Source organism: Nycticebus coucang, chromosome 21 (genome assembly GCF_027406575.1).
Source record: "Nycticebus coucang isolate mNycCou1 chromosome 21, mNycCou1.pri, whole genome shotgun sequence".
NCBI classification, from domain to species: Eukaryota; Metazoa; Chordata; class Mammalia; order Primates; family Lorisidae; genus Nycticebus; species Nycticebus coucang.
The window spans coordinates 45,197,999-45,221,458 of record NC_069800.1 but is presented as its reverse complement, the minus strand read 5'-3'; the positions used below and the strand labels follow the sequence as shown (position 1 = coordinate 45,221,458).

Below are 23,460 nucleotides of genomic sequence, written 5' to 3'. Positions count from 1 at the left end.
TATAAGTGGTACAGGAAAGATCCAATTTTATTTTCCTCTAAATGTGTGGTCAATTATGCCAGCATCATCTCTTAAAAAATACATGCTTTTGGCTCTGCGCCTGTGGCTCAAGTGGCTAAGGGGCCAGCCACACACACCTGAGATGGTGGGTTTGAATCCAGCCCAGGCCCGGCAAACAACAATGATGGCTGCAACCAAAAAATAGCCAGGCATTGTGGTCGGTGCCTGTAGTCCCAACTACTTGGGAGGAGGCGGCAGGAGAATCGCTTGAGCCCAGGAGTTGGAGGTTACTGTGAGCTGTGATGCCACGGCACTCTACCCAGGGTGACAGCTTGAGGCTCTGTCTCAAAAAAGAAAAACAAACAAAAAAAAACATGCTTTTGGCAAGGCCACAGTGGCTCAAGCCTGTAAATCCCAGTACTCTGGAAGGTCAAGGCATGAGGAATGCTTGAGCTTAGCAGTTCAAGACCAACCTAAGCAAAGTGAGACACCATCTATGCTAAAAATAGAAAATTAGCCAGGCATGGTAGTAGGTGCCTGTAGTTGGCAGCTACTTGGGAGGCTGAGGCAGGAGGATCACGTGAGCACAGAAGTTTGAGATTGCAGTGAGCTAGGCTGGTGCCACAGCACTGTAGCCTGGACAAGAGAGTGAGACACAGTCACTCAACAACAAAAGTCCTCTTCCCCCTGCTCTGAAATTTCTCATATATTAATTTCTCATTTATTCTGGAAATCTATTTATAAATCTGTTCTGTTCAACTATGTGTCTATTTCTATACCAACACCATAGTGATTTAATTTCTTTAATTTCAGTGGCTTTATAGAATGTCATAATATCCGGAAAGGAAGTTCCCTCCACTCCCACTATTCTTTTTCAAACTTTGTTGGTTATTTTAGGCATTTATTCTTCTATATATAATTTATTATTTTACCCAATTAAAAAATAATTAACAATAAAACCTTGCTAGAATTCCAAGAGGAATTGTTGATACCATCTTCCCAGCCTCATATTCTACAGCCACTTTCCCATAACATTCCCGACCTACAGCCACAAAGAACTACTGATGATTGCTCAAACCCAACATAATCTTTCATATCCTATGCTACCACCCATGTTATTCCCACTGACTGAACTGCCATTTCCTGCCTTGACTGACCTTATGAAGTACTCACCCTTCAAAGCCCAGCTCTTTTTTTTTTTTTTTTGTAGAGACAGAGTCTCACTTTATGGCCCTCGGTAGAGTGCCGTGGCCTCACACAGCTCACAGCAACCTCCAACTCCTGGGCTTAAGCGATTCTCTTGCCTCAGCCTCCCGAGTAGCTGGGACTACAGGCGCCCGCCACAACGCCTGGCTATTTTTTGGTTGCAGTTTGGCCGGGGCCGGGTTTGAACCCGCCACCCTCGGTATATGGGGCCGGCGCCTTACCGACTGAGCCACAGGCGCCGCCCTAAAGCCCAGCTCTTTGTAAAACTTTTCTTTTCTTTTCTTTTTTTTTTTTTTTTTTTGAGATATTGTCTCACTATGTCAAGTGCTGTGGCTTCACAGCTCAAAGCAACTTCAAATTCTTGGGCTTAAGTAATTCTCTTGCCTTAGCCTCCCAAGTAGCTGGGACTACAGGCACCCACCACCATGCCAGTGTCACTATTGTTTAGCTGGCCTGGGCTGGGTTCAAACCTGCCAGCCTCGGTGTATATGGCTGGCACCATAACCACTGTGCTACATAACCACTGTGTGCCAGGTAAAACTTTTCTTAAACTTCTCAAACCAGCTCCTCCCAATTGAGTGCAGCTTACAGGCTGTTAAAGCTCCACATTAGATTACTCGTTAGCTCTATCTTTATCACAAGAGTACTGTCCTTTTTTGAATGGGAACCTCACCTCCTGGCACACAGTGGATACTGAATAAATGTCTGAGAATGACAAGGTTTTCCAAATGTAAAAAGGAAGACATCAAAAATATTTCCTCTATTCCACTAAAGTATATCCAAAATTTTGTATGTCACATATAAATAAAAATTGAAAAATGTTCAAGTTAATTATTAGAAAAAATAAAAATTGAATGGTTTCCAAATGTTAAAGGAGTATTTAATTAATATTTAGTGTCTGTTCTAGACAGCACATTAATTAGAGAAAAAAAGCTTTAAAAGGCAAAAAAGGGTGAGGGGCAGTGGCTCACACCTGTAATCCTAGCATTTTGGAAGGCCAAGGCAGGTGGATAGTGTGAGCTCAGGAGTTCAAAACTACCCTGAACAAGAGCAAGACCCCATCTCTACTAAAAATAGGAAAAGTAGCCAGGCATTGTGGCAGGTGCCTATAGTCCCAGCTACTCGGGAGGCTGAGGAAAGCAAGACCTGAGTCCAAGAATTTGAGGTTGCTGTGAGTATGCACTCTACCCAGGGCACAGAGTAAGACTCTACCTAAATAAAGAAAGAAAGAAATGGCAAAAAGGGAACAAATTAGTTCTCAAATTATATTATACAACCTTGATCATGTAGGGGGAAAATCTAGTTGAAAATGCAGATGCCCAGGCCTAAGCCATAGAAAGCTCAATTCTGTAGATCTGGGCTGAAACTTGAGAATCTGTATTTTTAAAAACAGCTACAACTCTTCTCAATTCTGAAGTAAAGAGAGAAGTATCAGTCTTTTAAAAATACTATGAAAGACCAATCAAAACAGGTTATATGCTCCATGCCTGTAGCTCAAGCGGCTAAGGCATAAGCCACATACACCAGAGCTGGCAGGTTTGAATCCAGCCCAGGCCTGCCAAACAACAATGATAACTGCACCAAAAAATAGCTGGGCGTTGTGGCAGGCACCTGTAGTCCCAGCTATTTGAGGCAAGAGAATGGCTTAAGCCCAGGAGTTGGAGGTTGCTGTGAGCTGTGATGCCACAGCACTCTACCCGGGGCGACAGCTTGAGGCTCTGTCTCAAAAAAAAAAAAAGTTATAGCTCTTAAGTCCTTCTGTAAGGCTGGGCATGGTAGCTCATACATGTAATCCTACCAATTTGGGAGGCCAAAGAAGGAGGATAGCTTGAGGCCAAGAATTCCAGCCTACCTGGGGGCCCAGACACAATTATAAGGGGGACTTCATCTAACAAATGCAATCAGTATAACCTAATTCTTTGTACCTTCAATGAATCCCAAACAATAAAAAAGGAGAAAATCAATCTATCTATCTATCTATCTATCTATCTATCTATCTATCTATAAAGAATTCAAGCCTAGCCTGAGCAACACAGAAAGACCCCCTTCTCTCCAAAAAAAAAAGAAAAAAATAGACAAATTAGTTAGGTGTGGTGGCATGTACATGTAGTTGTTACAGCTACTCCAGAGGCTGAGGCAGGAGCAGCACTTGAGCCTAGGAGTTTGAGGTTATAGTGAGCTAAAGATGCCACCACACTCTATGCTGGGCAACAGAGCAAGACCCTGCCTCAACAACAAAACGAAGTTTTCATTCTCTAAACATATTAATGTTTGAATGATTCATTATATGTAAGAAAATAAAATAGGGCGGCACCTGTGGCTCAGTCGGTAAGGCGCTGGCCCCATATACTGAGGGTGGCGGGTTCAAACCCGGCCCCCGCCAAACTGCAACCAAAAAATAGCCAGGCACTGTGGCGGGCGCCTGTAGTCCCAGCTGCTCAGAAGGCTGAGGCAAGAGAATCGCTGAAGCCCAGGAGTTGGAGGTTGCTGTGAGCTGTGTGAGGCCACAGCACTCTACAGAGGGCCATAAAGTGAGACTCTGTCTCTACAAAAAAAAAAAAAAGAAAAGAAAAGAAATGCTTTCAAGAGACATGTAAGGTAGAAAAGTATAAAAATAATACAAAGAAAAAGTTGAATTAAAATATTAAAATGTATGTAACAGAAAAAAATAGATGCTAAGTTTTAATAAAATACAGAAACAAAAAACATTAAGACAAAGAAGTACATTATGATTATAGGCATATTAAGTAAACAACGAAGATAAAATAAAAAAGAGAAACAAACTTGAAGAAACACAAAGCAAGCAAGTAAGGTGTCATTTCGCACCTATTGAGTCAGCAAAATAAGTGATACAAACCAACTGTGACTAAGAGGTAAGGACACAGTCAAGAGCTTAGAGCAGTGGTTCTCAACCTGTGGGTCGCCACCCCTTTGGGGGTCAAACAGGGTCACCTAAATACATCCTGCAGATCAGATATTTACATTACGATTCATAACAGTAGCAAAATTATAGTTATGAAGTAGCAACAAAAATAATTTTATGGTTGGGGGTCACCACAACATGAGGAACTGTATTAAAGGGTCATGGCATTAGGAAGGTTGAAAACCACTGGCTTAGGGCAATGGTTTTCAAGAGAAAAAAACCTGCCCCCTAGAGGCACTATGGAAATATTAATCCTGAATGTGCTTTTGTCAACACAAGGATTGGGGTGGGCTATTGGTATTTACAGACAGGCAGGAAATCTAGACATCCTGAAACGCATGAGACACTCCTACACAATGAACAATTATGCTACATCTCTTGTGACTTTTGAACATCTGCCAAAAAAATCACTCTTTTCTCACTGGCCTAAGCCTAAAAATTTTAACTCCACTTTACATAAATACAAAACATACTGTGCTATTCTAATACACTGAATTTTCCAGTAATGCAATTAATTTTGTAACTTGAGGCAAGACTAAGCTTTATTATGTTTAGAACCTTACAATAGTCAAGAAAAATCACATCACCAATGACTATGCCACCTGTGATATCTGAGCTGCAAATACCACACATTGCTGCCAGGAACACAATCACAGGGACTATATATGTACTCATTTAGCCCTTATTTCAAAATGTATAAAGGAAAATATGGCAAATTATTATCTTACTCCTCAACTTATAAACAGACAAAAGCACCTGACTACTTTATTATGCCCTATAGTATATCCGTACGCAAGTATTTTTATTGAAATACTAATTAGAAAGACAGTAATCTATGTTTTTCATTTGATAGAGCTTTACTGTTTTTTTTTAATTCTGTGAGTCAGTAGGTTACATACTGTCTGTTAATTTCAGGATAAAAATATAGTCATTACCAAGTATTAAATCTGAGAAGATTGAAAACCACTGATGTAGGAACCAAATGTAATAAGAAGTAAAGTGGGTAGGGTGGGCATCTGTGGCAAACTAGAGCACACAGGCTCTGCCTATGGATCATCATGAAAGTTTTGAGATACCCAAAAATCAAGAAACATAAAATCCATGCAGATGGAAACAAATGACACCCTCCCTGCAAAGTGTAACTTGCACAGGTGAATGAGAAAGGATGCTATAGACTATTTACTTTACTATGGGAAGTAAAATAACAGATCCTAATATAGCCTGGCTCATAACTTTCATAGTGACTCACATAAAGTAGCTCTATTTAGACTGTGGGTCCTGGAGAGAAGGGGAAGGGGAAGGGAAAGAAAGGGAGGGGAAGGGAAAAGGAAAGGAAAAGAAGTTCTATTTACAGCTACCACTCAGCCCCAAACAACTATCACTGTGAAGGAACACAGACCCAGAACTGCCAGATAATCCAATGTTTCAAGAGACAGAAAATTTGGACATTCTGTGAAGTCTACTCTTTAAATGCTGTCAACTAAATTCAAATTTTTAAGAAAGCCACAATGTAGGGGAATAAAGAACTTATCTATAGTTCAGTTTATGCCTCTGATCTAAGATAAAAACATACTCTAGTTGGGGTAACTGAATTAGCACAATTCTAGTAGAAAGAGAAAGTGAGGCATATAACATGGATAACTGCTGTTGCCCTGGAAGTCACCCAACCCACCTGTGCTGAAGGGGTTGGGCTTATAACCCATCCCTGGAGTCCTATAACTTCATTTCGTTTCATTTTTGTTGCTGTTAGGGGGGAAAAAAAGGATAAAGACAGAGTGTACTGATAGATTTCATAGCTGAGTTCCCTTGGGCCCAGTTTTGTCAGTGGCCAGTAAGAGGCTACTCTTGCTATTGCAGCTCAAGTTGTCCAAAGCAACAAAACTCAAGACATCTCAGAAAACATAACTTTCCAGTAAGCAGAACCACCAAACAGCTCAGGCCCTCCTAGGGGAGGATGTCCATATATGCAACAACGTCTCAGGACAGCACCATGACACAACTCTGCTGTGTCTTGATCACCTGGTCCACTTGCCATGGGGCTATTTGTAACTTCGTCCTGTCAATAAAATGGCATGCTTAAAGGCAGCTCAGGCTTATATACCATTTTCCTAACCATTTATCCAGGAAAGCATGCACGTTTGGCCGGCATACAGCAGGTGACGCAGTAACATCAGGTGCCGTGACCCATAATAAGACCTACTTTTACCCTTACAAAACAATTCAAAAAACAAAATTAACAAGATGTTCACTGTAGTATTATATATTAGATGGGGACATGGATGTAATTAATTTAACTGTTCATCAATAATGGGATGACTTTATAATTAGGACATATTAACACTATAAACTATTACGTAGCCATTAAACATTGAAATTACATAGAAGCATGAAAACATACACAAGAGTAGCTAAGGGCGGGGCAGCGCCTGTGGCTCAAAGGTTTGGGCGCTGACCCGTATGCTGGAGGTAGTGGGTTCAAGCCCAGCCCCAGCCAAAAACTGAAGAAAAAAAAAAAAAAAAAGAAAGAAAGAGAGTAGCTAAGGGCCAGGGCTCTGGAACTAGACTTCTTAGATTCAAATCACAACCACGCCTTTTTCAAGCTGGGTGACCATGCCAAAGTTACTCTACCTCTCTGTCTAAACATCCTCATCTGTAAAGTGGGGATAACAGAATAACAGCCTACTTCAGTGTTGTGGTGATTAAACAATCACAAATGTAAACTGCTTAGAACATGCCCTTGTCCACAGTAAGCAATCAGTAAATGATAGCTATTAAATGGTGGGAAAAAATACATATTATGGGCCAGCATAGTGGTTCACGCTTGTAATCCTAGCACTCTGGGAGGCCGAGGAGGGTGGACTGCTTGAGCTCACAAGTCTGAGACTGGCCTGAGCAAAGGCGAGACCTTGTCTCTACTAAAAAATAGAAAAACTGAGGCAAGAGGATCACTTGAGCCCGAGTTGGAAGTTGCTATGAGCAATAATGCCATGTCACTCTACCCAGGGCGACAGCTTGAGATTCTGTCTTTAAAAAAAAAAAAAAAAAAAATTATGATTACAACTAGATAAAGATATATACATGACTAAAGATTATAAGGATCACCAAGAACAGTTGACCCTTGGACAACACAGGTTTGAGTTGCATGGTTCCACTTATATTCAGATTTTATTCTGCCTCTGCCACTCTGAAAGAGCAAGATCAACACGTCCTCTTCCTCCTCCCCATCCTATTCAATATGAAGCCAAGGACAAAGACCTTCATGGTGATGCACTATCACTTAATGAATAGTAAATATATTTTCTCTTAGAATTTTCTTAGTAATACCTTTTTTCTAACCTACTTTATTGTAAGAATACAGTATATAGAGTCGACAGTAGGCTATTGGTATTTAAGTTTGGGGGGAAGTCAAGAGTTATATTTCAATTTTCAACAGCACAAGGGGGTTGGCGCCTCTTACGCACATGTTGCTCAAAGGTCAACTACAGTTTTAACTGAGTGGCAGAACTGTTGGTACAATTGATATAACTTTTTATTACTAAATCTTCATATCATATAATTTGGTAAGTATATGTCAGCATCCTGACTATACATGTGAAAATTTGGACATTGACAGGGACCACCAAGTTGACTCACTCAACGAATAGTTATTAACCATTTACTTTGCACGTCAAAGCATTAAGACCATGACGGAGAAAGATTTAAAAGGCCTTGGTTCCTGTTTTCCATTAGTTTATAGTTTAGTTAGGAAGACGAAGACTTATACATAAATAAGTTAAAACATTAAATTGCTTATTTTTTTTTCCTTTGGGACAGGGTCTTGCTCTGTCACTGGTGCTATAGTACAGTGGCATCATCTGGGTTCACAGCAGAGCCCTCCAGCTCCCGGGCTCAAGTAATCCCCCTGCCTCCATACTGACTAATTTTTCTATTTTTTTGAAGAAATTGGGTCTCACTTTTGAACTCCGGGGCCCAAGTGATCCTCCTGCCTCAGCTTCCGAAAGTGCTAGGATTACAGCTGTGAGCCACATCTGGCCACAAAATGGAATTTTTTTAATAGCTATATAGGCAGATACTTTGGAATTCAGAAGAAAAAGACTACTTTTGATTGAAAGACAGGTTAAGGCTCAGTGCCTGTGGCTAAAGTGGCTAAGGCGCCAACCACATACACCTGAGCTGGTGGGTTTGAATCCAGCCCGGGCCCACCAAACGACGGCTGCAACCAAAAAATAGCCGGGTGTTGTGGCGGGTGCCTGTAGTCCCAGCTACTTGGGAGGTGGAGGCAGGAGAATCGCTCGAGCCCAGGAGTTGGAGGTTGCTGTGAGTTGTGATGCCATAGCACTCTACCCAGGGCAACAGTTTGAGGCTCCATCTCAAAAAAAAAAAAAAAGAAAAGAAAGAAAGACAGGTTGAGCTGGCAAACAACAAGGTAAGATCAATGAAGACTACAGATACGGGGTATATTAACTGCAACCTGAAAGGAGGTTATGATTTTGATGGAGATAAGAAAATTGAGTAGGTAAGAATGAGAATTTTAAAAAGGGCAGAAAACGGTGGTGCCTGTGGCTCATTGGGTAGGGCGCTAGCCCCATATACTGAGGATGGCGGGTCCGAGCCCAGCCTTGGCCAAACTGGAACAAAAAAATAGTCAAGCATTGTGGCGGGCGCCTGTAGTCCCAGGTACTCGGGGGGCTGAGGCAAGAGAATCGGCTAAGCCCAGGAATTGGAGGTTGCTGAGAGCTGTCGCACTCTACGGAGAGCGACAGAGTGAGACGCTGTCTCTACAAAATAAATAAGTAAATAAATAAGGGCAGAAAAGAAAATACATAAGAGGAAAGGCTTCAGGTAGTAAAGAAAAAAAAAAAAAAAGCACCAGAAACTAAAAAACTAGAGTGACAGGAAGGCTACCTGTGGAAGGTGGTAAGGTTAAGCAGTGACCAATTTTGAAGGACTTTGAATGCTAGAACTGGGTATTTGTAATTAATTCAGTAAAAACTGGCCAGCCATGTTGGCTCACTCCTATAATCCCAACACTTTGGGAGGCTAAGGTAAGAGAGTCACTTGAGACCAGGGGTTTGAGACCAGCCTGAGCAACAGAGTGATACTCATTTCTACAAAAAAATGTAAAGCCTGGCGCGGTGGTTCATGCCTGTAATATCCTAGCACTCTGGGAGGCTGAGGCAGGTGGATTGATTGAGCTCATGAGTTCGAGACCAGCTTGAGCAAGAGCAAGACCCCATCTCTAAAAAAAAAAAAAAAAAAAGCTGGTGTTGTGGTGGGCGCCTATAGTCCCAGCTAGTTTGGGAGGCTGAGGCAAGACAATCACTTGAGCCAAGAGTTTGATGTAGCTGTGAGCTATGACACGAGGGCACTCAACCTCAGTGTGACTGAGTGAGACTCTGTCTCTAAAAAAAAAGAGAAAACAACAACAACAAAAAAACCCCACCAGGCGCTGTGGTGGACACCTGTAGTCCCAATTACTTAGGAGGCTGAGGCAAGAGGATCACTTGAGCCCAGGAATTTGAGGTTACTGTGAGCTATGACGCCATAGCACTCTACTGAGGGTGACAAAATGAGACTCTGTCTCAAAAATAATAATAATGATAATAATTAAAAATTAGCCAGGCATGGTGGTGCACATCTTTAGTCCTAGCTATTCGGAAGACAGGATCTGTTGAGCCCAAGAGTTTGAAGTTGCAGTGATCTATAATGAAACCACTGCATCCTAACCCAAGCAACAGAGTGAGACTCTGTCTCAATCAATCATTCAGTGAAAAACTGGAGGCAGAGAATGAGAGAAAGTTTAACTTTATCATAAGAATGATACAAGAGAACTAAATTTCCATTAATTTGATGAAAGTGTCCAAGTAGGCTGAAGGTACAGTAGAAAAGCAAACTCCCACATGGTTAATATACTGGGGATGGGGGTTGGGCACTACAATGAGAAATACAGATATAACTGAAGTCAGATGATTAAGGGCTTTGACTGCTGTGTTAAAGATCCTATGAGTCTCCTCCCGAGATAGGCTATCTACTATCAATCTGAGCTGCTAATGGAGAAGTTTCCAACTTCAGTTCTCCAGAAGTAAATATTATAGGAGGAAGAGGAAAAAGATGACAATGCTCCCTGCAATTTCCTTAACATTCTTCCCAATTCTACATACATGTACCCATTAGGTACTCCCTCTGGAGATTTCTATTATCGGGTGACTGTGCACTGGGTAACAACTTCTGGTTTGTAAGCACCACTGCAGAGTAACTTGCAAGTTTGGTCTAAATGACAAATTACTAAAATAATCAATACAGTGGTAGACATACTAAGACCGCAGCCTGACATTAATTACATCAATTGATTCAACTATTATTTATTATATGTCCTCTATGCACCAAGAACAGTGAATACAATAGTGAATAATGTCATCTTTTTTCCCAAGGAACTTCAAGTTTAACTACAGAGAAAAAAATGTTTTTAAAACTTTGTAAAGTAAATCCAAACATGTTATTTAATTAAACAAACATATAAACACCTGCTACATGTCAGGTTTGTCCTGGGATTGAGGAATGCAAATATAAATAACATAAGGGTTGCCCCAAGAGAAAGTTTCACAGTGAGGAAGAGAAATCAATGGCACCATACTACGGTAGTATTCAACATGATAACTGATGTGATGAGTTACAAAGTCAGCATGACAGAAAAACTGCTTGAGTTCTTGCTTGATAACAATGTACCTCTGTATAAATGATCATTCTCAAAGAACTTTTACATGTTACTTCATTTACTCTAACAACTCTTAACCTGGAAGGTTAAGTAAGACAGTCATCAATAGCCACTAAGCAAGGAAACAAAACAAGGCTAAACAAAACAAATCAAGTAAAAGCAGACCTAGGACAAGCAACTCTACTTCTTGCCTCGATGTGCATTACTGCTTCCTTTTAAACTGATTTCACACCTTACCATATGACCTTGAACAAGTCACGTGGCATCTCTTTATCAGTTTCCTCACCTATAAAACAGGGAGAACACCTGCAGTGCTAGCTAAAGTGACTTGAATCAGATAAAACACCATAAATCAACACATTCTAAGACACACAAATGTAAAGTATACATTATAAGATATGCCTATTTCTCTTAGGGAAAAATAGGATACAGAGCACCAAAACACTAAGCAGATAAATGAACTGTGTGGGATTTTAAGGCACACAGATACACTCAAGTTCAGCCATATAACTTTATGATTAATAAAGGCAAAAAAGACCAGAGTTCAAACATCTGTCGTAGACTCATAAGGCAAACATCAATTATGTTGGCAAAAAAGGAATGTACTCACCTATGCATCAGGTAACCATTAGGAATCCTATCAAACACCTGAATTATGAGGGGAAAAGACAGATTCTGCAGGTATCTCTCCCCAAACATGGAAACTGGTGGCTTTTGCCTAATCTACCCAAGGAAAATTGTCTGCCCCTCACCAGTACCACCACAGTTCTCATCATCTGTGCCTCAGATCTGCTGTCCACTGCAGTAGCCACATGTAACTACTAAAACTTAGGTTTTTATTTTAATATTTTTAATTTAAAAATTTTTAAGCAGCACATGCCTGTATTCCCAGCTACTTGAGAGGCTGAGGTGGGAGAATAACTGGAGCCTAAGAGTTCGAGGCTGCAGTTAGCTATCGATACAATCATACCACTGGATGCTAGCCTAGGTGACAGAGTAAGACCTTGTCTCAAAATAATTTTTTTAATTGTTCTAAATGTAAACTATTTAAACAAAAAACCTACTTCCTTAGTTACACTAACCACATTTTAAATGCTTAAGAGATATTTGGCTAGGGCTACCATATTGGACAAAGCAGGCATAGATACAGGTCTATGACTGCAGAAAATTCTAATTGACAGAGCCAGATGAGATACTGTACTATTATTTCTGTCACAACTTTGATTAGACTACAGACTCCTTGAGTACTGGGGCTGTGTCTTATTTATCTTCATTTTCTCAGTTTATATAGCAAAACGTCATGCACAAAGCACTCACTATACAGACGGTCCTTGAATTACAATGCTCAATTTTACTGCGATGTAAGAGTAATACTCATGCAGTAGAAACTATACTTCAAGTATCCATACAACCAATCTGTCTTTCACTTTCAATACAATGTTCAATAAATTACACGATATATTTAATGGCGTATTATAAAACAGGCTTTGTGTTAGAGGATTTTGCCCAACTATAGGTTAATGTAAGTGTTCTGAGCACATTTAAGGTAGGCTAGGTTAAGCCATTATGTTCAGTTGGATTAGGTGTATTAAATGCATTTTAAACTTGTTTTGGGCTGGGAACGGTGGCTCACACCTGTAATCCCAGCACTTGGGAGATCTAGGTGGGTGGATTGCTTGACCTCAGTTTCGAGACCAGCCAGAGCCAGGGCAAGACGCTATCTCTTTTTTTTTTTTTGGCAGTTTTTGGCCGGGCCGGGTTTGAACCCGCCACCTCAGGCATACGGGACTGGCGCCCTGCCCCTTTGAGCCACAGGAGCCGCCCCGAGAAAAATAGCTGGGCATTGTGGCAGGCACCTGTAGTCCCAGGTACTTCGGAAGCTGAGGCAAGGGGATCACTTGAACCCAAAAGTTTGAGGTTGCTATGAGCTAAGACACCATGGCACTCTTCTACAGGTGACCAAGTGAGACTGTCTCAAAAATGAATAAATAAATAAACTTACATTCTTTTCAATTTATGATAGGTTTATCAGGATGTATTCCAAGTCAAAAAGCATCTGCATATCTAACTGCATATCTCAAACATAGGAGACCACTCTCTCCACTTCCCCATCCCATACACAAACACAAAGACACTGATGTGCACACACAAACAACAATAAACAAGACATCCTCTCTCATGAAGAGGACTGGTGTGAAAGGGGGGCACTATGTCCAGAGAAAGAAGGCCTACAGGGGCTAGAAGCTAACTATGTAGCCTTGAGCAAGTGATACACTTTCTTCATATACAAAAAGTTAGAATGAAACTCCATGTACCTTAATTCTAAAACTTTAATTATTTTGCACCACAGAAAAGCATGTTATTCTGTCCAGAAAGCCTTTGCACATGTCAGGAAACATACCTGTTAACACTGATGGGTACCTCACATTAAATGAGATCCATTTCTAGGTCTCAGGCTGTCATGATTAGAGTCATTTTTGGTCTTTAAGCATGTGGAATTTTACCTTTACTTTGAAAGTCAGCTAGAGACTTAAGCCTCAGGCTTAAACACTGAGTTTCTTCCATGCGCTTAGGCCAGAACTGGATACTCTGTCCATATCTGATCAGAGAAACAAGGGCAAGTTTCTTGAGTATCTGTATTGAACATGAATTGTCCTATTAGTTCCATGAGTGTTAGCCTAAAACTTGAGCAAAGAGCATAAAACTGAACCAAGAAAATATTTCTGTAACAATCCTTACACTTTACAGAAGATTATATAAAATGTGTACTTTTAAATTCAATCTACATACTTTTCCATATTTAACTGCTATAAAAAAAAACTTTTTTTTTTTTTTTTTTTGTAGAGACAGAGTCTCACTGTAGCGCCCTCGGGTAGAGTGCCGTGGCATCACACAGCTCACAGCAACCTTTTAACTCTTGGGCTTACGTGATTCTCTTGCCTCAGCCTCCCGAGCAGCTGGGACTACAGGCGCCCGCCACAACGCCCGGCTATTTTTTGGTTGCAGTTTGGCCGGGGCTGGGTTTGAACCCGCCACCCTCGGCATATGGGGCCGGCGCCCTACTCACTGAGCCACAGGCGCCATCGGGCGCCTGTGGTCCCAGCTACTTGGGAGGCTGAGGCAAGAGAATCGCGTAAGCCCGAGACTTGGAGGTTGCTGTGAGCCGTGTGACGCCACGGCACTCTACCGGAGGGCGGTACAGTGAGACTCTGTCTCTACAAAAAAAAAAAAAAAAAAAAACTTTATTGTCTAAAAACCTCTTCATAATGACCTTCACACACACTCACCTACTTTTATAAACCTTACACTGTTTTAATCCAAGCCAAGAACAAATACAATTAGAATTATTGGGCTAACACCTTTAAAACTTGTAAATATGTGGGGCAATAGCAGTTCAGGCATTCTGTAATAAATACATCTGCTAAGTTTATAAATTCCTCTGACATCATAATTTTACTCTTCATTAAGTACTTATGTCATCTCTCCTAGTAAACAGGATCAACTATTACCAATAGCAATTCCATCTACCTGTATTTTCTTATTTTTATTTCTTTTCTACTTGTATTTTCCAGGTATCAACAATAGCATTTAGTGGAGGACAACTAAACACCTTTTCAGATAACGATGTGGGGAACACATGCAAAGGTCTAAGGGCTTTTGCTAAAAAATTGACTGTTAAAATCAGACATTAAAAATCAACCCATATTGAATGCACATGGTTAGACTGATATAATTAATGCCTTATAATTAGCAAGAAATCAATGTGCAGAGTGGGTAAATTAATGAACCTAATGAAGATTCCCGAGCAAAAAAACCCCCCAAATTCTGTAAGCTAAGAACTACCAAACATTTTTTACAAAATGAAAAATAGAGAAGAATCTGTTTGCAACATGGTCTATCTGTATCATAAAAAGGACTCAAACATTCTATTCAGTAAAAACTTTGTGAGTCTGTATGTGAAAGCACAGAAAGGAATACAAGGTTCAAAAAAACTTTCTCTGCACTGAAGCTGGTTCATAATTTAGTAGAAGGAATAGAATTTCAACACAGAATAATAATAGTATAGGGAGTTCCATTAGGATGGTACCAAGAGCAGACAGAAAGGGCTCAAAGTGGGTGGGGATCAGAAATAGAAGCATCTTGAAGAGAATGTTTGGAATTGCAGCCACAGACAGGAAGTAAAAGATAAGTGGATGTTTATGAGAGACAGCAGAAGTGTTGCATTTGGGTGAAATGCCCAGAAAGTGTGGACAGAAGACGACCTAGACAGAGGAAGAGCATATGCCAACAACACCCAAGGTTAGACATACTACACGAGTACTGTATATTCAGGAAAGTTGCAAACCAACAGTTCTCTATGAGATGTATACATTTTAATTAGCCCAGCTTACTCAGAATTCCTGCCGAGAAAGTTACTTCCCAGCAACAGCCTTTCACAAGGTGTACTTTGTGGGCCTAATGAAAAGATCTCTTGCCAGTGGAATGTGCATTTTTAACAAGCTCCTGTCGGAGAAACACTGAGACACCTTTTGAGATGCAGGAACATCATGTTACATGCAGTTCCCAAACTTTGCTGCACACTGGAATCACTGGGGCATCTTAAAAAAAAAAAAAAAAAATGATGTCTGTCTTTCACCCACCAGACAGACATTCGGATTTAATTAGCCAGCGGTGCTACATGGACACTGGAAATCTTTAAAAGCTCCCAGGTGTTTCTACCAGGCAGGAAAGTTGGAGAGCCACTGACCTAATTGTTAAGAATTTGGACTCAGGAGTCTGACTACTTGGGTTCAAATTACCAACTGTGTGACCTTGAGCAAGTAAGTGACTCAGGGCCTCAGTTGCCTCGTCAGTAAAATGGGGATAATAATCCAACCTAAAAGAGATGTGAAGTTAGACGTGGTGAACGTAATGGCCTGGCACAAAGCCTCACCGATAATAAGCGCTTAAAGGGGGTTAGGTGTTTATGCTCATCATTAACTCTTCTTCATCTGAGTGTCACTGTGCAATGGGCAGCATCATCCCCACTGGGCGGCAGCAACTCGCCCAACCTTCCTGCTGGACCAAATTCTTCGCCGGAGTTGTCTCGTTCAGCTCCAGACCCGCCCCCTCCCCCAGGTTGCCAGGAAAGAGCTTTGCCGGGCCCGAGCAGCTCCCAAGGAATAGACCGGGTTTGCACAAACTCGACAGAAGCCGCCGACTCCAGAGCCAAGCTTCCCCCGCCCCGGTGGGTCCAGCAAAATTCAAGGATGCGCTTCCAAAGGCCGGGCCCCAGGACCACCCCGAACACAGAAACGAGCCTCAGCCGTCCCGGAACCGCCCGAAGGGGAGGAGGGAAATGGAGAGGGGAGGGTCCGGCCGCGGGAGGGCCAGCCGCCCAGTTACCTGAGGCGACGGGCGGGGCCCGCATCGCTGGGGCGGGCGCCACCGCTGCCGCCGCCGGCCGCACTTGGCCTTCGGCCTCACGCGACCCGCGCCATAGGTCCGGCGCTTTCACCGTCCGGGCCGGCCGTCCTCAGGCGGTCGGTCTGTCCACCCGTCCGCGACTCCCCCAGGGCGCCGGGGGATGACGAAGGCCAGTCGGGCCGGCCGGCTGAGATCCACTCAAGCAACTTCCGACTGCCAGGGGCGGCGGCGTCAAATAACTCCCCAGCCAAGTGGGCCACTGCGCGTGCGCGGTGCGCCTGATCAGAGACTTCCCAGAACCGGACAGGTGGCGTCAAATAATTCCCAAGACATAGAGCCGGAAGCTGCGCGTGCGCAGCTATCCCGGCTCGCCGCGCGGGGCGCATTCCCTCTTTTCCTTTCCGGACCAAATGGAGAGGGAGGAGTAAAATGACGGAGGCGCCTACCTCATCGCAGTACGGGGGAGGCACTCCACCTGCGTCCCTGTGAATCTTATGACAAGCCAAACTCTACCTGTTTTCACCGCGTACGTAGTGAGGGACTTCTCTTCAAGAATCTGGCCACCACCCAGGTTCTAGGAATTTTTCACATCTCTTCCATTATAGTATTTTTACTTTGAAATGAAGCTCTATCGTTATTACATGGGCACAGCATTAATTATGAGCAATGCTGTATGCCAGGCCTGGTGTAGGTTACAAAGATGAATCAGACATATAATTCGGAGCCTCCCATTAAGAATCTGCGTCTGATGAAGGAGATAAGACATTAATAATAATAGCAAGACAATAATAATAGCAAGAGTTACTAGTTTGAGCACCTGCAATGCACCAGACCTTTTGTAAATAATACAATTTTCAATAATTTAATTATGTATCTTGGGAAGAAACTCGGGCTAAGAGAGAAGAGGAGGGAGGTATGGTGGAGTTCTTCACCAAGGACTTATCCTTGAGATTGACCTTGGATATTTAGAGAAGGAGGAACAGGGTGTTAAGAAGTGCTAAAGGCAGGCTGTCTGAAAAGAGCAGAAGAAAGCAAAGAAGATGCTGACTCCTCCTTACTCTCAGAAGAGACCATGGAGATAGGTGTAAAAAGGGAACTGATATCTTCACAGAAAGGATAAAACAGAGGAGTGTTTCCTTAAGCAATCCTCCCTCAGCCTCCTAAGTGGGGACTACAGGCACATGCCACCATGCCTGGCTAAATTTTATTTTTTTTCTCTAGTGACTGGGTCTTGCTACCTTGTTCAGGCTGAACTCGGACTCCTGGGTCTTATTGGCCAGAATTCTCTGCCTTGAAATTTTCCAAGTCTTTCTCCAGTGATTGGGACTGGCCAGGGACAGCAGTGCCATCCAGGCAGGGCAACCCAGGCCCAGACCAAGTCCATCCCCTGTGTGTCCCATTTGCCATTTCTCTTCTTCAGGGTACTCTTACTCTCTTCCTTAGTCTTGTTTATCTCTCACATGTATGGAGGGTCGACCAGATGCCCTGAGGAACTCCAGGACTCTGATTCATGAAGTCATCACAGCCAGATCTCGTTCAAAGAAGACAGCCTGGCAAGCAGCTCATTCCTGCTGGCTGGGACAATGTTTCCCTCACCAGAGTATATGAGATTAGGCTGTCAAAAATGGTGGTGACATGCTGATTTGGGGTGATTCTCACAATGGACATAGTCCACTGCAAATGCTCCTTGTATGGGTCCATGTCTTAGCTTGTACCTCTGTGTTCAGACTGAAGTGATACCTCCAGCCTAATGTAGCCAGGGTGATGTTTAGGAGGGGGATGTGTGGTGGCACACATACTTTAGTTATGCACCCCCTTTCTCCGCTGGTCTCAAGGTGGTCACCTCATCCCCTCTGGCATACTCCATATCACTTCTCAGTCTGTCCTCCAGGATGGGACATGCCTATCTTCTAGTCTGCTCAGATTGCTATAACAAAATATCACAGATGGGGTGGCTTAACCAATAGACATTTATTTCTCACAATTCTGAAGACTGACCAGTCTTAAGATCAAAGTGCTGGCCCACCTGGTTCCTGGTAAGAGTCCTCTTCCCAGCTTGTCTTCTTGCTGTGTCATCACATGGTAGAAAGAGAAAGCTCTGGTATCTGTCTCTTCTTCTTACTGGGGACTAACCCAATGAGGGCTCCACCCTCATGACCTTATCTAAATCTACTTCCCAAAGCCCCACCTCCTAATACCATCATATGAGAGTTAGGGCTCCAACATACGAATTGTTGGGGTTGGGGTACACATACACACACATTCAATTCATAACATCCTCTGAGGGCTTTTCAAATGTTCCACAACAACATATGCACTTCCCATTAATGTGCTTTCATGCCTCCGCTCCAAGTGATGACATCATTCTGTCATTGGTATTAAGCCATGGAGAATAAGAGATGGAAGTCTCTTAGATGAATCAGACTGCTTTTCTCACTCTGTTCACAGGCCCCTTGATGTACTTCCCACTGTGGCATGTGGAAGGTGGGGATACAGTCAACATCAAAAGTGACTATATTCAAGAAATGCAGCGATTTTGGCCAAAAGAGGTCAAAACATGATTGGAAGACATGGTATCCTACATTTATGAAACGAAATTCCAAATGGTCAATTTAACATGATGAAAAGATAGCTTATTATTCACATTTTCCTACATATGCGAGGTAAGACTAATATTTATAGTTCTTATCAATGAGGCACAATCTCTGAGAACAAGTTATCCACCTATGGGTGATGTAAAACCATATATCTGACAACCCAAAATAAGTGACTGAGGCCAACATCTTAATCAATGGAGGTTTACTAAGCCAAAGTTTGAGGATGAAGCCAAGAAAAGTACAACCCACAGAAATATCCATGACTTGTAGGGCATCCCAAAACAAAGAAAAAGCCCAGGGTCAATGACTCAAGCCTGTAGTCTTAGCACTTTGGGAGGCTGAAGTGGGAGGATTGCCTGAACCCAGGAGTCCCAGACCAGCCTGAGCAACATAGCAATACCCTATCTCTAGATAAAAATAGAAAAAAAATTGACCAGGTTTAGCGGAGCATACCTGTTTTCCCTGTCTCAAATAACAAGACGAACAAAAAACCCACCCCATTACCACCAACCAAAAAAACAGTCAAGATCATGAGAAACAAGTAAAGACTAGGAAACTGCTCCAAATTGGAAGAGATTAAGGAGACACAATGATTAAATGTAATATTCTGGATGAGGTCCTGGCAAAGAAAATTGACATCAGTGGGAAAACTGACGAAATCCAGAGAGAATCTGCTGTTCGGTGAATGATAAGGTTTTTGTCTTTTTTTTTTTTGAGACAGAGTCTCAAGCTGTTGCCCTTGGTAGAGTGTTGTGGCATCACAGCTCACAGCAACCTCCAACTCCTGGGCTCAAGCGATTCTCCTGCCTCCGCCTCCCAAGTAGCTGGGACTATAGGCACCCACCACAACGCCCAGCTATTTTTTGGTTGTAGCCATCATTGTTTGGTGGGCCCGGGCTGGATTCGAACCCACCAGCTCAGGTGTATGTGGCTGGTGCCTTGGCCACTCGAGCCACAGGCGCCAAGCCAAATGGTAAGGTTATTGATGTTGATTTCTTAGTTTTGACAAATGCACCCTGGTTACATACGATGCTATATTAGGGAAAGCTGGGTGAAGGGATATGCGGACTCTCTCTACTAGGTTTTAAATTATGTAATCTAAACTTATTCCAAAATAATTTTATATTTACAGAATCATTACTTGTATAGTTCAAACTTCTAATAAAATTAAGGGAAAAAATGAAGGAAGTGAGTCTGACTCTACTTCTCTAGAAACTTCTACTTTGAGGCCTTCAGCCCCGAAGTCCCCAAGTCAAGGTAAAAAACACAAACCTTGGCCATCTTCTTGGCATGGTGCAGAAGCATGTTCAATAAATAACAAGAGAAATCAATAATTTAACAGTGGATGGATCAGGCCATCCACCACACCAAGAGCTCTGATACATCAGTCAGTTTAATCTTTGCCACATTCCTGTAAAGGAGATAACTGAGACGCAGAGAGATTGAAACTTGCCACCCCAGTTCACTATCTGAGTTAAACCATATCTGTGTGATTCTGACACCAGTGCTCTGACACCGCTCCAGGCTGCACTCCGTGCACATTGGCCAGCATTGCACTCCTCCCCACATCCTCCATGCTGCTCTTGTGTGTGAACCACTTTCCTTTTTTTTTTTTTTTTTTTGAGACAGAGTCTTAAGCTGTTGCCCTGGGTAGAATGCCATGGCATCATAGCTCACAGCAACCTCCAACTCAGGCTCAAGTGATCCTCTTGCCTCAATTTTTCTATTTTCAGTAGAGACAGAGATCTCGCTTTTGCTCAGGCTGGTCTCAAACTCATGAGCTCAAGCAATCCACCTGCCTCTGCCTCCCAGAGTGCTAGGATTACAGGTTGACCCACCGCGCCCAGCCATGGATCACTCTCCTCTTTGGTCAGTTAACTCTATTTCCTTGACTCCTAAGAGGTCAAGTGTTCCTGTTTAATCTTGCAGCACCTTTCACACTTCCTCTGTAGCATGTCTCACGGTTTTTAACGATTACTTTGTAGATATGTGTCCCTGTAGTTAACTTCTTTAATTTGACTGTGAGCTAACAAATGGCTGTGTTTACAGTGTGTATTTCTAGTGCTTAGCATAGAAGGTAACACTTAGCAGATGCACAATAAACAAGTATTGACTGAATGAATGAACAAACTTTGGGCACACTCAGGTTAACCTGAGTAGGGAGGGCTTGCACAAGAGAAACATACCCAGGTCTTGGTGTCCTGTGTCCAGAAGGCACTGGAATACAATATGGGATTCCATCAGGCACACTCATTATATACCTGGCCCTGCTTTACCGGGATGAGGAAGAGGGGTTATCAGAGAATAGGAGACCCAGGCTGGAGCAGCTTCTTTTACGCCCCCATAAGATGCAGCAGCCTTCCTGTAAAAGGAAGTATCCTCAAACCCCTTCTGGTCTAAATGTATGATGTCTAATAAGGTATACTAGTCACATGTACGCACCCTAAATGTGTCTAGTCTAAACTGAGATTTAAAATATATATATCTCTTTACATGAGATATAAAATACACACCAGATTTCAAAGACTTAGTTTGGGGGAAAAAACCTTGATACTTTTTAATATTGATTACATGTTGAAATGAAAATATTCTTTGATGTAGTGCATTAAATAAAATATATTACCAAAATTTATTTTCCCTGATTCTTTTCATTTCTTTAATGTGGCTACTAGGAGATTTTTTAATTATATAGGTGGCACACATTATGTTTTTATTGGACAGCGTTGTTCCATAAACCTCATGAGACTGGTCACCTTGTTTGGGGGTTTTCCTTACTGTTTTTTCTTTAACAGATGCGGTTTTGCTCTGTTAACAAGGCTAGAGTGCACTGGCATCATCATAGCTCACTGCAACCTCGTACTCCCAGGCTTAAGTGATCCTCCTGCCTTTGCCTCCAGAGTACCTGGGACTACAGGCATGTGCTGCCACACCCAGCTAATTAAAAAAATTTTTTCGTTGTTTTTTTGTAGGGACAGGGTCTCACCTTGTTGTCCAGGCTGGTCTCAAACTCTGGGCCTCAAGTGATCCTCCCACCCCAGTCCCACTAAGTGCTGGGATTATAGGTATGAGACCACACGCCAGGCCCTCATCTGCTTTGTTCAGAGCTGTATGCCCAGCTTAGAGCAAGGCCTAACACATAGTAACTACTACATAAATATCTGCAGTGTGAATTAATAGAATTATCTATATATTGACACTTGTATGTGATGTTCTTGAGGGCAGAAACTTTCTCATTCATTATTGTTTATCTATTCCCAGAACTGTGCCTAATAAATTATTTTTGGATGAAAAAGAATTATTTTTGGATGGACAAATGAACCTTCCTCTGTCTAGCTCTCCATTCTTGTAGCTTGATTCTGCTATGGAATCTGCCACCAACGGCTTTACCAGGGCCTCTAGTACTAGGCAACAGTTTCCTTGTAGGATCGGGCTTCGTTCTGATGCTAATCTGTTTCTGGGGTAATACCCTTCTCTGGTTTCCTCTAGCTCTAGAGACCTAGGATGACTCCGGTTTCAGACACAATAGTAGTGGCAAGGACACTTGATATTTTGGTGGGGGCTAAAATGTGGCTACTGTCCCTGTACATGTCAGGCGCAGGAGTGCAGTCTGCAAGACTGTTGATTTATATGGGGACTATTTTAGGAAGACTGGATAATAGGCAATAATTTGAAGCAGATGAACAGAATAGTAAAATATCCCAATTTCCAGTTCCCCAGTACAAACAAGCATCTGACAATCTGGTATGCTCATGCTATTTGTGAAATCAACCTGAAACATTTTTCACTACTTAATACACTAGGAAATGGAAAGCCAACTGAGCCACTCATTAGGTGTGAGGCAGGTTCCTTCTTTTCTCTGAGTCTTGGTATCCTTGTTTGTAAAATGAAGGATAATTAAATCTACCTCGCTGGGTTGTTGTGAAGATTAAATGAGGTAATTATATATATGGGCTTAATACAGAGCATGGCATTTAATAAAAGTCCAATCAATGGTAACAGTGATTAACACCAACCCCACTGGGATGTCTGCAGATTAGCAAACAAGAAAGATTCCTGTCTCCTTAACAGATGAGTCTGTCATAATGACATTTTATATTTTGTTCATTTTAATTATCAACAAGCTATACCTGCTCATGAAATAAAAATAGCTGACATTTATTGAGCACTTGGAACAAGGCAGGTACTACGTCATGCACTTAACATGCATCATTTTATTTAATCCTTGCTATTTGGGGTAAGTGCTATTCCGATGGTCAAATTATAGCTAGAAACTGAGGTTCCGGGAAGCAAAAGAATGTGCCCCCCCAGCAATTACATGACCACATCAGAAGTTGACAGGCTCTTTAATGACTTCACCAGGCCACCTCCCAATCCGATGCAGGTTAAGTGAGTGACATGGCAGTTGTAGTCTCAGAGAAAGAGGGTCTTTTTTTTTTTTTTTTTTTTTGTAGAAACAGAGTCTCACTTTATGGCCCTCGGTAGAGTGCCATAGCATCACACAGTTCACAGCAACCTCCAACTCCTGGGCTTAAGCGATTCTCTTGCCTCAGCCTCCTGAGTAGCTGGGACTACAGGCGCCCGCCACAATGCCCGGCTATTTTTTGGTTGCAGTT

At 42.3% G+C, this 23,460-nt stretch overlaps 1 protein-coding gene across 4 annotated transcripts in view; it reads right to left on the bottom strand.

The window, feature by feature from the left end:
* RALGAPB (Ral GTPase activating protein non-catalytic subunit beta) overlaps nucleotides 1–16,489 on the bottom strand; it is a 117,313-nt gene extending 100,824 nt beyond the window's left edge. For 3 of the 4 annotated variants that reach the window (XM_053573878.1, XM_053573879.1, XM_053573880.1), the window contains exon 1: nucleotides 16,230–16,462. The gene's annotated coding sequence lies outside the window, so the exon portion shown is untranslated. Of the gene's footprint in view, nucleotides 1–16,229 lie in introns of all 4 variants that reach the window. The other variant, XM_053573877.1, reaches the window with a different exon arrangement.
* Nucleotides 16,490–23,460: the final 6,971 nt, after the last annotated feature.